At 36.3% G+C, this 15,432-nt stretch overlaps 1 pseudogene; it reads right to left on the minus strand.

Annotated features, from left to right (window-relative positions):
- Positions 1-336: 336 nt before the first annotated feature.
- LOC145016334 (auxin-responsive protein SAUR32 pseudogene) lies at positions 337-684 on the minus strand (annotated as a pseudogene).
- Between the last annotated feature and the right edge of the window lie 14,748 nt (positions 685-15,432).

Consider the following 15,432-nt stretch of genomic DNA (forward strand, 5'->3'; position numbering starts at 1 on the left):
CTGGGATTTTATTTTCTGAATCATATATCTTATAATCATTTAATGATTCAATTTTTTGATGCGTCAAAAGAACATGCACATGATTTATTTCTCATTTTCTAACAGTAATTTTTATTTCTTATCGCATATATATATATATATATATATATATATATATATATATATATATATATATATATATATATATATATATATATATATATATATGTTGAGATTTCTTTTTCATTGTTTTGTGGTCTATTAATATATATACATTTACAAACCTAGCACCAACGATCAAGAAAGATACATAATTGCAGCAAGAAGTATAATCAGTGATCAAGAATGGAAGCTTGATCAATCTTTGAAGCAACAAATAGGATGATGGTGGTTATGATGGTATAGATGATTATGATCTTGATCAATCAATCCTCGAACATTACAGAAATCTTTAACATGGCAAGGAATGGTAATGGGACCTTGATGCTGGAAACCATACTCCTCTTCAGCCTCCTTTAAGAGCTCCATGAACAATGGATGGTTCATGTACATAACTGGTATTACAAACCTCTTCTTCTCTTCACCTTTAAGTCCCACAATCACAGAGACACAACCTTTTGGTATGTTCATCTTATGATCATCTTTCTTCATCACATCATGATGATGATGATGATAGAGGCTCATGAATTGTTCTCCAGAACCCATGATCAATATTCACTACAAGAGAAAGGCCGATGATAAGAAGAAGATGTCGCAAGTAAGAATAAAATTTTAACAAGATTCTGTCTAAGACGAGTTTATTTTTGGTTTCTTGGAATTGCGTGCATCATTTCAAGAATTAGAGGTGAGTGGGTATATATATACGGGGATAAGGGCAAAACTGTAATTATATTGTTAGGTTGGGGTGTGTCAACCTCATATGATGTTTGACTTTAATTACACGCGAAGGAAAGAAGGAAAAGGGTCGGTTTATAAACCGCTCACGGAACGAGGCCCGGACCAGGTGGGTAATTTGGTACCTTTTAGAAAAAGATTAAAAAGTCAAACATAAATTTTCGACTTCAATTACAATTTGCTAAACTGGAATCTGTAGATCTCATACATACATGTATTATATATATATATATATATATATATATATATATATATATATATATATATATATATATATATATATATATATATATATATATATATATATATATATATATATATATATTTTATATTTAATTATATTGTAATTATTTCATTTTTAATGTAAAAGATCAGATTGTTCGGATAAATACATAGTCGAATCGCCTATATAGATAAAACTTCCAGATGCTAAGCTATCCAGGCTCATGTAGCTTAAGCTATCAAGCCAGCAAGTTGTCTTGGTTAGCCTAAAAGTTGATTAAGAACGTACTCAGCTTAGGCTGACAACAAATGGAAGCTTAGAAACATCGTCTTGATCATCATCATGTTTAACGATAACATGCATCATTGTCATCATTTATCTCTATAACACCAAATAAAACAACCGGGAAGTGTTTATACATGAGGGAAAATATAAATCGTAGTTCAAACATTTGGCCTAATATATTAAGTTTCACCATTTATTGATTGTTTTGGCCCTGTAACACAAAGAACTACAAAAAAATCTAATAAGCTTATTTTGGACGAGAAAAAAAAAGTTCTTTCAAGTGTTTGTGAATATTGTGTGAAGACTAAGCTGAGTACTATGAAACATGGGAATGATAAAAATGGTATAATATTTTGTGTTAGATTTCATAATGGACCCATAATTTTGTAGTGGGCCCATTTTGTAGTCCATACTATGAAACATGGGAATGATACAAAACCATCATATATATTTAGGCAAAAAAACGCTTCGCAGATGCCACACGATTTCAGAGTTGCTTCCATGCACAATGTGAAATATTTGGGGAAAAGGTGAAATATTGGATAACTTTGTTTTTTATTTCTTAAATTAATAATTTAATAAAAAGGTAAGGGGACTTCATAAGAAAAAATATGTAAAACGAGAAAAAAGAACTATATAAATAATAAAAAAGTGTGCGTGGAGGCGACACTTGGCAAGTAGACATGTGTGATGTGTCCCATAGCCTATGTGGGCATAGGTTTCACTCCATTGTTTCAAAATTTCAGCCTTCTTAGTAGAGATCAGCAACGAAGCCGACCCGAATCGGTCCTAACTAGACCCAACTTGGAACTGAAATTGGTCGAAATTAAGAACTGAACCGAACCGTCGGTTCTAGTTCTACAGGTTCCAATTTTACCGGTTTCGATTTCGGTTTTTGCTGGGTTTTCGATGTTGGAACCGATTCTCGAGAAATAACAACATATATGTGCTTAATTAGGGCTGTAAACGAACCAAACGAACACGAACAAGGTCGTGTTCATGTTCGTTCGTTTAAGTTAGCCGAACAACAAACAAACACGAACGAATAAACGAACAAGATTTTCTTGTTCATGTTCGTTCGTTTAACAAATTACTTTGTTCATGTTCCTTCATTTATGTTCGTGAACATGCTAAACGAACATAAACAAACATACATGAACGAACAAACATAAAAAAAACCCATAATTGAACATATATAAACATAAACGAACATATAATATAACAATATAATAAAAAATAATTGAATATACATGAATATAAATAAAAGTAAACGAACGTAAACAAACATCATAAACGAACGTTCACGAACATAAATGAACGAACGAGACCATTGTTCATGTTCGTTCATTTAACTAAACAAACTATAATTTTTGTTCACGTTCGTTCATTTATTAAATAAACGAACGTAAACGAATTTCCCGCCGAACAATTCACGAACGGTTCACCGAACGTTCAGTTCGTTTACAACCCTATGCCTAATTATGAACATGATCAACGCAACTTTTGCTTCTTTTTGTTTGCGAAACAATTAAAATTTTTGTTGTTGGATAACATGTTCGATGGGATAGTAACTTCAAATAAAAGCACTACTCAACTTATTGGTATAAGCAACTTTGCTAAAGTTGACGAGAAGATGGAATAAGCTCAAAATGGTCTCCGTGTGTCAGTGTTGATAACTATTGATATCTTCAACTAAGTTTCTTGAGAAACTATCTTCATAATCTTCTTTGGCTTTTTGGTTTCGAATAGGTAAAAAGCCTAAGCACATAACTAAAGTAAGATAGTTCATCTAATATTTTTGTTTCAAATGCAAACTTTGGCCGGTGGTTATTCGGTGAAAATGGAAGGTTTGCCATTGAAGTATAAGAGCATCCACTATGGTGAGTTTAATGGGAGAGTTGGATGAGGTGGCAAGTCTAGTTGTCATTCAATGGATGAAACTCTACCATAGTGAGATGCCATATTGACATTCAATGGATTTGGAGTTCAATGACCATTGAACTCTTCAATGGGAAAAAGGAAAGTTTTTCTAATCTTGAATACATACTCTAAATTAGTTTTTGTAACTTTCTATTGAACTTTATAGAGTTGAATGAATTGTAGGAAAAAATTTATTGAATTGTATGGAATGTAGAAAAATGATTTGGCAATCCATTGAACTCTATAGAGTTCAATGCATTGTGGATGCCCTAAACGTGAATCAGAGAAGTCGTAAGTTCTCTCAGATGCATCTCCTTCCTTTTTTAACCAATTTATTTGGAATCATCGCCACCGGAAGCATACAAATATGTTCTTGACATTGCTTATTGATGGTTGAGATTTGAGAAGACATGGGTGTTTTTTTTTTTTACGTTGGACCGGTTCGGTTCCTGATTTTGGGCCAATTCTAATGACCGGTTCCCGGTTCCAAAAATCGACAATAAAAGAGTCTCTGTCCGGGCCCAAACCACGGCGACCAAACGAACATCATCCCCAAGTCGCGGTTTCGAGTGCGGTCTCATCGCATGCATCCGGTAGTAGATGGGCTTAATCAATTTTCAACCACTTTTCCTTTTTACTGATTTTCAATGGTCAAATTTTTTTTTTTATTTTTTTATTTTTTATTACCTACATATATCATGGTTTAAATTATGAAAAAACATCATAAATGGTTCCTGTGGTTTCTCCAGATTTGAAGTTTAGTTCTCATGGTTTAAAAACATCATATATGGTCCCCATGTTTTCAAAACTTTTGACAGTCGGTCATTATTGCTAACTCCGTTAAGTTTTGTCCGTTAACTGAAGGACATTTTCATCATTTCACTACTATATGGACCATTTATGATGTTTTCACTTATTTAAAATAAAAAATATAATATAATAATATGCAAAGGGGTAAAGATAAATCATTATCGTGACCAACACCGCCAAACCACATTTATTGTTTGAGTTCAGAACGACGCTAAACCATCAATATTCCAAACTCATAAAACACTCGTATGACTCTACCCTTGTTGCTCTTTCCCACCAGAGTTTTAATTCGTCTAACATTATTCACACCTGAGTTTCTAGGTCTTAAGACGTCTAATAGTGCAAGGTTATTGAAGGAGTCAGATTTCAGATCGGATCTGGTTATTGAAGTCAGATTTCACTTTTTTAAGATCCTATTGGCTCTATTGAGATATCCTAAGCTTTCACTAAACCTACTCAAGGTATATGGAGCATAACCCAATAACTATAAATTCATAGCAAGGGGTAAAGATAAATCATTATCGTGATCATTTTCATCCAATATTTTCAGAGCTTTATTTGTATAATCTATATCCTTTTTTGGATATTGACCTTTTTCGTTGAGTTTAAGCCTGATTTTCAAGTGAGCTAAACCAAGTTCCTTTTCATCGGGAATGGCTTCCATTTCTTGAAATGCTTTGATCATTTCATTGGATGTTTTCACAGCCTCGAAATCATCAACAAGTGACTCTCTTCCAGGTGAGTTTACTCTCACCATCTTTTTTCTGCATAATACTTCGGCATCGTTCGCACTAAGCCAATCCATTCCTAGTACGATGTCGAAACCATTCAATTCAATGGGTAATAGCTCATCGTGGAATTCGTTTATGTTTAAGTCAATGACAATGTTCTTAATGCAATCGCTAACAAGTATGAATTTGCCACTGACAACTTCTACAACTAGAGCATTATCAAGTTTATCTAGAGGCAATGCTAGTCTTCTACCAAATTTGTGTGATATAAAGGAGAAATTTGCTCCGGAATCAAAGAGTATATTGGCAGGCTATCCATTTACAAGAAAGGTACCTGAAGCGACATCTACTGCACCCTTTGCAACTTACAGGATCATCTGGAAAGCTCTCGCCTTCGTCATTGGTGGACCATTAGGCCTTGCCGCCTCTTTCTTCTTTGAGCAGTCTTTAGAAATGTATCCGTCCTCGTTACATCCATATCACACCCTCTTGTTGGATGCACACTCATTGGAGTAATGCCTGGTCTTTCCACACTTGTAGCAAGTCACCTCTTCGCTACATTTCCCGACGTGCTTCTTTTTGGACTTCTCGTACCATCTTACTTCACCTCCTCCTCCTCCTCCAAACTTCTTAGAACTAGAATTTGAGAACTTTCTTTTCTTGTTGGACCTTGAATATCCATCAAACTTCCTTTTCTCTCCTACCTCAGATCTCTCTAGACCCTTCTCCCTTAACTGGGTCTCTACATTTTTGGCTGCTCTAACAGTTGTCTTCAAAGTAGTTGCCATTTTGACCATTGGGCCAAAGTCTGCTGACAATCTGTTAGCAAACCTCTCTATCCTTGAGAGTTCAGTAGTCTCCAAGTAGAAGTTTGAGATGAGAATATTAAGACAGGGAAAGCTTTATTTACGATAGACGTTTAAATCCTCATTGTTACTCCGAAAGGTTACATGCCAGTTCTAATATAGTTGTCGTACGTTTAGAATCCTGAACACATAAAGTTTCCAGATCCGATCGGCAACACACCATAGATTCGAAAAAATAATAGCATATAAGGCAAACATAAAGCATTTAGCACATAAAAGCATTTTAAGCATCTTTCCTAAAAATAAACTAGTGCTTGTGTCTACAATATAGTAGACACTCATCTCATAATCATTGCTTATCATTGTAAGTTTAAGTCTAAAAATCCTACAAATTCCTAGTTCGCTTAAACTAATGCTGTGATACCAACTGTGACATCACCAATTTCACGGCCATAAAAAACCGATTTGTTTATGCTTTATTCGAAAATCAGAGTACCCTTTTAAAGAAAAGTATTGCGGAATTTGTTCCCAAAAGATAAATATGATAAAAAAAATTATCAAAGCATTTCCGAAGATATGATTTTATTATATTAAAACCTCGAGATGTCATGTTCGATATAGATCAAAAGCATAAGCAAAACAACATAGGCCTTACAACATTTATTTATATCTACTAGCCTATAATCCATAATCCCTTGTCAAGTCATCCAACTATGCTCTTGTGCCACTACCTGTAATACAAGAAACTGAGTGGGTCAGGCTTGGGAGCCTGGTGAGCACATAGGGTTTTCAACCCATAATAAATAAGTTTATTAATTTCATCAAACCCAACAAACTTGATTACCCATTTCCGTTATCCCCACTTTACGTCCCTAAAGCATCTAATATAAGGGACCTAGCCTAAGGATTTTCATCGGGGTGGACACTACTGCAAAGGGGGTTCCTCAGAAATAATTTTCTATAAGGAAACCATGAGGGGGTGGAGTACACCAGTGAACACATCATTCACAAACACCTACAGGTTGTGAGTCTGCTAGCGTTCCACTGAACTGTCTAAAATAGTTTGTGGTCATCATCTATACTCCGCTAGATGACTGGATCATCGTCAACATCGAGGCCTCTCATCATTTTATCGGACATCATCTATTTCATCTACCCATGTTTTACCCCAACATTTTTATAGATATAAAATACATATACAGATGAAATCATTAAAAATTCGTATAAAAATGTTCATCCATCATAGATATCAAGTAAATAGATAATATGCATACATATCACGTAATTAATATAAAATACTTCATATCTATGTGTAAAATGAAAGTGATTATGCACTCACGTGTTAAAGTGATGATTCTAAACTCGGGCATCGCGTCACTTCTAACGATTCTATTTTCCTTCAACGAAATCTACAATTATTATCACTAAGTTTTAGTCTAATCTTTAATACGACTAATTATTAGTCTAGATTCGTCATTAACTCAAAGTCTACTTCACGATCTATCAAGTAAGGAACAACCGGGTAGGATCATATCGGAGGTAGGTTCTGTGTGGTATACGAAGTATACTGTTTGGAAATCCCACTTTAAGCACCTCACCAAATCACAACCTATACATCATTCTCGTAAGTAGATTAATCAGTATAACGACTTAAATCATTGATAAATCTTATTCATAGGTTCGTAATAATGATATACTATTTAAACATAAGTTATATTTAAAGTAGGGAAGACGTATCTCACTTACAACAGGTTTTGCTAAAAAACGGGCTCCGCTGGAGCAGAGCTTATGAGATGAAAATCACTTTTCTCGGAGCCGTCGGATGCTCCAGAGCTTTCTTCTTGCGCTAGGGGAGTTTCCTAGGGCTTTAGGGGGTTTTGGGAGGTTTAGAGAGAAGTTAGAGATAGAAAGAGAAAGGTGGAGGTGTGAATAAATGAGAGTGAAAATGGTTCTAATTATAGGTTGAAATATGGCTCAACTTGGTGCCACATGTCACCATTTGGTGGCAAGACTTGGGGAGATAGCAATGGCCAGGATTCAGCCACATCACCCCCTTCGCAGTTGCACCCTGCCGACTTCTAAACCTCGTAACTTTCACATATGAGCTCTGTTTTCGACATTCTTTATATTCACGCATAAGTGGAGCTATAATTTACAACTTTTGTTTAGACTCCGTTGAATAATTCTCAGCCGATTTTAAATTAAACAATATGGGAATATTACATTGTTAACGACCATGTAAAATTCATAACTCCTACATACGGACTCCGTTTTTGACTATCTTTTTATCGTTGAGCTCGTATTAATGAGATATTCAATTCTCATTTAGGTCGTGTCGGATAAATTCGCTTGATCTGAAATTCAAATTCTGAGCTATATACTATTATGCGAAATTTTAGAAAAATCATAACTTCCTCATATAAAATCAGATTTTGATGTTCTTTTTATGCAGGATCTCGGTTTAACGTATAATACAACTTTCATTTAAATATATAAGACTAAAAATTAGTTTATCAGAAATTCACTTTTTACCATTTCTAGTGCCGTGTCGGTTTTGCCGTAAAACTTCGACAAGTCATAACTTCTTCGTTATAATTCGGATTTCGGCGTTCTTTATATTTTCAGAATCCTTGTCACGACGACCACCACTTTCTTCATAGATATTGGGTTTATCTACACTCTTATTTTTTACGCTTATTTTCACTCTTAATTTATCATATTTTATAAATAAGTATAATGCACCTAAAATCACATAATTCACATAATCTTTAGGTAATTCCTCTTTATTACTTTAAACTGGGTCACAATGGTTAACCCTAACTATTATATCATCACATTAATGCTTAGCCTAAAAGCATAGGCGTTACAAATTGTGAATTGAAATTTGGAGGTGCAAGTGAAACCCTTGTTAAAACCCTAGTAGTTGTGACTACATATGGAATCCTTTACATGTATTTTTTTTAAATAAGGGAAAACATCATAAATAGTCCCTATGGTAGTGAAATGAAGAAAATGTCCTTCAGTTAACGGACAAAACTTAACGGAGTTAGCAATAAGGACCAATCGTCAAAAGTTTTGAAAGCATAGAGACCATCTATGATGTTTTTATACCATGGTGACTAAACTTCAGATCTGGGAAAACCTTAGGGACCATTTATGATGTTTTTTCTTAAATTATCATTCAACTTCTTTTTTTCAAAACATTGAAAATGTCTTCTTCCAACAACCCAAACAATAAAATAACACATATTTGAAACATCCCAAAAATACGCCCCAAAAATTTCGTTTTTAAATCATTAAAGAAAAATCCATAACTCATAAAACTTCATAATAAAATCACATGTAACGTATCTCAAATATCATAATAGAAAACTGTATCAAATCATGTATTAAATATCAGAGTCTAAAATATCCCAGGCTGAAGACTGTGGAGTGTGACATGCGATCATCCCGAGCCCTTCCCTTTGCTAGCTAAAGTACCTGAAACCAAAATGAAAACATTAAGCACGAAGCTTAGTGAGCTCCCCCAAACTACCACATACCATACAAATAACATACAACTAGGAGATACGGACCCCATCCACTCTCATGGAGATTCAGGCCCCGCCCACACTTCGTTGTCTATGAGATTTGGGGCCTACCCACACTTCGCTGTCTAGAAGATTAGGTCCCTGCCCACACTCTGCTGTCTAGGAGATTCAATCCCCGCCCACAATCCGCTACTAACATGCATACATGTATCACATAGACAACTAGTATATCTGTCAAACTATCACATAGCTATACTTAAATAATATTATGAGATTCAAGCCCCACCCACACTTGGATTAGAAGCATTGGAATGGATTAGAATCGAATGAATGGATATGTCACATGGAGGACTCGACGCGTTGTTCTTGGACTTGGTGAGTCGGGTCGTGAAACCTAACTCCTTTTTCTGGTTGTGAGTGAAACCATTGAGTTTAGGAGATGACTCAGTGAGTTGGGCAAAATTAGAACTCGGAAGCTGAAGAACTCGACGAGCCCAAGGGGGACTTGACAAGTTAGAGTCGATATGTCCCGATGTTATGACAGGAAGAACTCGACGAGTCTGGGAAGGGACTCGATGAGTTGACTTAGTTGACTGCGAGGTTGAGTAGTGCATGAACTCGCCGAGTTGGGAGGTAACTCGATGAGTTGGGGTTGACTGAGAGTTAACCTTACTTTGAATTTGACCAAGGTTGACCTAGTTTGACTTTGAGGACATTTTGGGACTAAGTATCATTTTTTTTACTGATAGCTCATGGAACCGAAGGAGCAGTAGTTCGGGGAATTTCCAGTTAGTATCCGGTGGAGTATCAGTAGATTTTCAGCAGTGCAAGGTGAGTTTTCTCCAGTAGGAACGGGTCGAAGGCACTAATGTCGGCCCTTTATGTATGTCCGTGTATACCGGACTTCAGTCTGATGTCAGGGTTAACCCGATGTAGTATATGTGATATGTCTTACGGACTTTGGTCCGATGTCGTGGCAAGCCCGAGGAAGGTCTAAGCTTTCCGGACTCAAGTCCGATGTCGGACGAGGCCCGAGGAAGGAATGCATGTTTAGTTATACTAGATGTCTTTGTGATACTTGTGTGTGCCTGGAAGGGAGGTGAGTTTGGGCGGGGTCCCGTATCTCATCACTAGCTGATTGTGGATGGGTTTCCATATCTCATTAGTAGTAGAGTAGGGGTGGGGACCAAGATAGGCGGGGCCTGGAGACTAGCACTTATAGCATTGTGTTTGATTGTTATGTACTAGGATGATTATGATTATATGTTTGTATGTGTATAGCGGGCGGGCCCAGAGACAAGTGGGGCCTAGTAGAAATAGATATGTATACCGAGCAGGGCTCGATGCCAGGCGGGGCTCGATACCAGAGCAAGTCCGATACTGGGCAAGTTCCGATGCAGTGGGCGGGGCCCCAGTATATGTGATTATGTGTATGGTATGTGGTAGTTTGGGGAGACTCACTAAGCTTCATGCTTACATTTTTTAGTTTGGTTTCAGGTACTTTCGGTAGCGGAGGGAAGATCTCGGGATGACTGCATGGCACACACCAAGAAGTTTAGTCCGGGATGTTTACTCTGATAAAATAAACATGTTTTGAACTAATACTCTATTTTGGAGAAGACAAATTATGTTTATGAAAGAAATGATTTGATTATTATGGCTTGTTGAATGATTTAAAAATGAAATTTTTGGACCGTATTTTTTGGATGTTTCAATTGAGTACATATAATCAAGCATATACTTCTCAGGCTATCCCTAACTAATCTGTACTAGCATGCAGTTCTCATAAAGCTGATACACATATAACAAGCACATAAGGCATCCTTCCTAGATCCTTTGTCCAAATCTAGCATGAAGTTATCATAAAGCTGATAATCATATCATAACATAAACTTTTCTGGGTATTTGGGAGTACTTACTTGAGCTTGGTTGATTGCATGCACCACACCCTTTTCTCTTTTCAAAGTTCTTTTTGTCTTTTCAAATTCTTTTCTCATTTCTAAATTCTTTTTATAAAAATGATTTCCTTTTGAAAATTTTCATACCAAGTCCTTAGTTTGAGTTCAGACACACCCGAGATTGTGGCCGAATCCCTCAAACCAAGGCTCTGATACCAACTAGAAACATTCCAAAAAGTTCATTTTTAAATCATTAAAGAAAAACCCATAACTCATAAAACTTCATAATTAAATCATATGTCATGTATCTCAAACATCCTAACCAGAAAAATGTATCAAATTTCAGAGTCTAAAATATCCAGGCTTCAGGGTGTGGTGTGTGCCATGCGATCATCCCGAGCCCTTCCCTTTGCTAGTTGAAGTACCTGAAACCAAATTGAAAACTGTAAGCACGAAGCTTAGTGAGCTCCCCCAAACTACCATACACCATACAAATAACATACAACTAGGAGATACGGGCCCCGCCCACACTCCGCTGTCTAAGAGATTCGGTCCCCGCCCACACTCTGCTACTAACATGCATACAGGTATCACACAAACAACAAGTATATTTATCAAACTATCACATAACTATACTTAAATAATGTTGTGACATTCAGGCCCCGTCCACACTCGACTGGTAGGAGATTCAGGCCCCACCCACACTCCGCTACTAACATATCACATATACGGGCTGGCCTTGATGCCTTTGACGTGTTCCTACTGAAGGGAAAGTCACCTCGCAAGACTGACTGCTGAAAACTTGAGTGATGAATCCCTATCTGCTACTCTGGCGACTCTCCGGCTATCAATTCCATAATAATACTTAATCAAAATATGATAATCCTCTTTAGGGTAAAATGACCATTTTACCCTTGGTCAAAGTCAACGTCCTGGACAAGGTCAAAGTTAACGTCAAATCCCAGTCAAACCAACTCGTCGAGTTATCTCCTAACTCGGTGAGTCCCTGTAACGCTTAAACTCGTGGTTGACTGAGTCAACTCGTCGAGTCTCTTGCAAATTCGTCGAGTTCTTCCTGTCATAAACATCGGGACAACTCGCTTCAACTAGTCGAGTACTTCCCTGGACTTGTCGAGTTCCCCTGTCTGAATAAGCCATCCTAAAGGATTAAGCTCCTATCTTTTTAGATCTATGCTCCAAACTTCTTCTACATACGGGGAATACACTCTTAAGGGTAAAGTTTCGAACTTTACCCGTCCTTAGTCCTTCTTAATGGTTTTAACCCCAAACCCTAACTTCTTTAAGACATAAATATTGATCCATAAGCCATAAATCTCTAAACTAAGGCATAATATGGTAGATCTAGGCTGATATTATTTGTTGGACACGTAAAGTTCCGAGCTTTCCTTCCATACATGGTCTTTTATGGCTAAAAAGGCCATGTTCTTACATATAGGCTTGTTTGGGGCTTCTATGGTCATAAAGTTTGTAACTTTATCCTATAGAACCCTTCCTAGACTCCAGATCTGAGATATAAGTCAGTTGGGACGTTCCAATCCCACAGATCAAGTTTCTTGGACCAAAACATTCATAAAATTGAAACAAATAGATCTAAGAGGAGAAGGATCAAGTTAGAGACTTGATTACCAGAAATTGTAGCTAATGGAGTGTAGTTCCTGGATCTACTCCTTCCCCTTTGAGGCTTCTTTCTTCTTCTTCTTCTTGCACAAGCTTCAAAAGGCACAATAACTCTCAAAATGGCAAGAAATAGCTCAAGATCACTGAAGGTAGATTAGGGCTTCGAGATTGGGCTGTGGAGGTGATGCAGGCTGGGGTGGAGACCTATTACGATGCTTAAATAGGGTGCAAACCCTAAAAATTAGGGTTTCCTCCTGACAGACCTACTTGTCGAGTCAAGGCTTACGACTCATCGAGTAGACCACTTAAGGCTAAAATTAATACTAATATTATTTAAATAAAACAATTAATAAAAGAGGGGGGGGGGGGGGTTCTTTAGTTTTGCAAGACTAGAAACTTGAAAACTCAAACAAAGACAATTAACAACTAAGAAGAACAAGAAAGGACAACTAGATTCAATGATAAAGAGACTTCGATTCACTTATTCCTATGGTTGATTTCGTGGTAAGTGCAATGAATTAATACATCAATGGTTACTGATTCCTAATATGATTGGGTTCATGCTCATTATTACCAATCCTTTAGTAGACAAGTTAATTCAAACAGTGATCAAGTGATTAAATTAACAAGTTTCCTAGTGTTCAATTCGTATCAAGCAAGACTTATAATAATAACTAATCAAATTTGTTCAATTCAATCAACTCATGTATGGTTGTTCATCACACATGCTCACACATTGATTTACACATTTTATAGTTAACCATAGTTTTATATTCACTATCCCTAGGCATACAATCTTATATTCACAAAACTATATGAATCAAGTAATAAAGAAGATATTCATGCAACTCAATCACTTATTTGTTAACTAAAAACATTTATCATCAATACATAAGGATCTTTAATAATCTTAACAAGATGAATAACCAAATTAATATCAATTCAACCACTCAATCAAACCATGTTCATAAGATTATCTCATCCGAACAGAAGTAAAAAGCTTTTAGCTCATATCTACAACAAATAATAACCTAATTTCAAAAACTAATGATTCAAACATGGTTCAAAACAAAGATTAATAAAAGAAGAATGATTGTTTTCCTTTGATTCTCTTTGAAATTGTCTCTTATGTTGAAATCTCGAAAATAGAAGCTCCAAGAACCCTTCTGATCTTCAAAAGTCGCAACTATCCTCCAACAAAAGTTAGGTTTTCGTGCCTAGAAGTTATCTATTTCTAGTTACCAAAAATCAATCCAACTCGTTGAGTTTTTTAGAATAACTCGACGAGTTTTTTAAATAATTTGCGTATAAAGTGTGTATGGCAATGGATCCTTAAATCGAGAATATTCTAACCAACTCGTCGAGTTTGTGCTAAAAACTCGTCAAGTTGCTTCTTTTTTTCAGCTTCTTTCTTTAGTCTTCAATCCCTAAGCATCCAATTACTCAATCCTCTTCCTTTTTCAACCGAGGATGCCTTTTATTGCTGAAATTGAAATATTAAGCTAATTAAGTACCTTTTGTCCATAAAATGATATAAAATCAACAATAATTAATAAGATAATGAATGATTTCTATGACTAAATAAGCCCATATCAGACCATTTAAGGCCTGCGTCCAATCTGACATCTACTCGACGAGTTAGGGCTACCAACTCATCGAGTAGCTCTTACAAAATAAATACTTAAATAAATTAAATGCGTACCAGGAACGGTTCGTTACAATACTACCCAAGGCTTTGTATGATCAACCGATTTATTCACCCTCGATTTATCACTATGGTGATATGTTACCGTATTATTCACACCAATTCTCGCAACCACAACAATTCTTGCCACAATATGCACAATAATACTCCCAACCACAACCGCAAACACCAACACAACCACAAAAAGATCCCGAGTTTAATCCGCTTGAGTTTCTCTCCTAACCAGAATTTGTTCAACAAACTTAAACACCCATTTCTTATTCTAAATCTGAGTTCGTTCGAGAAACCTAACCAACGCAAGCACCAAATAAAAGAAAAGAGAAGGTGGTGACTAAATGATGGGTACCCAAAGAAGTGTTATGTTTGGTACAATCATGGATTGATATTTTATAAGATGCGAAGATAGGAAACGACCAAAAACATTATCATTTTTGGATATAGGTTACAAAAAGGTTCCATATAGGAATAAAACTTCATGAGTATCGTTCGAAACACCAAATTTACATAAAATAGGGGAAGACAAACAATGAAGTCATGTTGTTTAATGAATTGTATACCAACATGAAACGTCAATGGAAAAATAGAGAAAGCGATGAAGTTATTTTGTAGAAAGCTTAAAGGTGTATAAAAATAGAAAACAAGAAGGCTTTCAAGTTTATTGAAGTTTGGAATCCTGTGAACAGAAACACTTTACACGATTGGTAGAATAACATCTGAGAAAGATCATCGAACTCCAAGTTCAAGAAATCGGCCGAAGTTGCAGGTTTCGAAGTGGAAGAGTCGCTAACGATGCGCCTGGGAATGCTTATCAGAGGTGCAACGATGGTGGTGGGTAGTTGTTGATGATATATATGCAATGGTGGTTAGATTTGAATGGATCAAAGGTGGTTTGGTGACTTGGTGTGGTTTGGGAAGGCAAGAGGAAAAGGGGAAAGGAAAGGGAATGAGACGGAGTGGTTTAGGGTGCTTTGCGCAGGTGAATGAGATTTAGCAATCGGAGATGAGAGTAGTGG

Source organism: Lactuca saligna, chromosome 9 (genome assembly GCF_052625555.1).
Source record: "Lactuca saligna cultivar CGN05327 chromosome 9, ASM5262555v1, whole genome shotgun sequence".
NCBI classification, from domain to species: domain Eukaryota; kingdom Viridiplantae; phylum Streptophyta; class Magnoliopsida; order Asterales; family Asteraceae; genus Lactuca; species Lactuca saligna.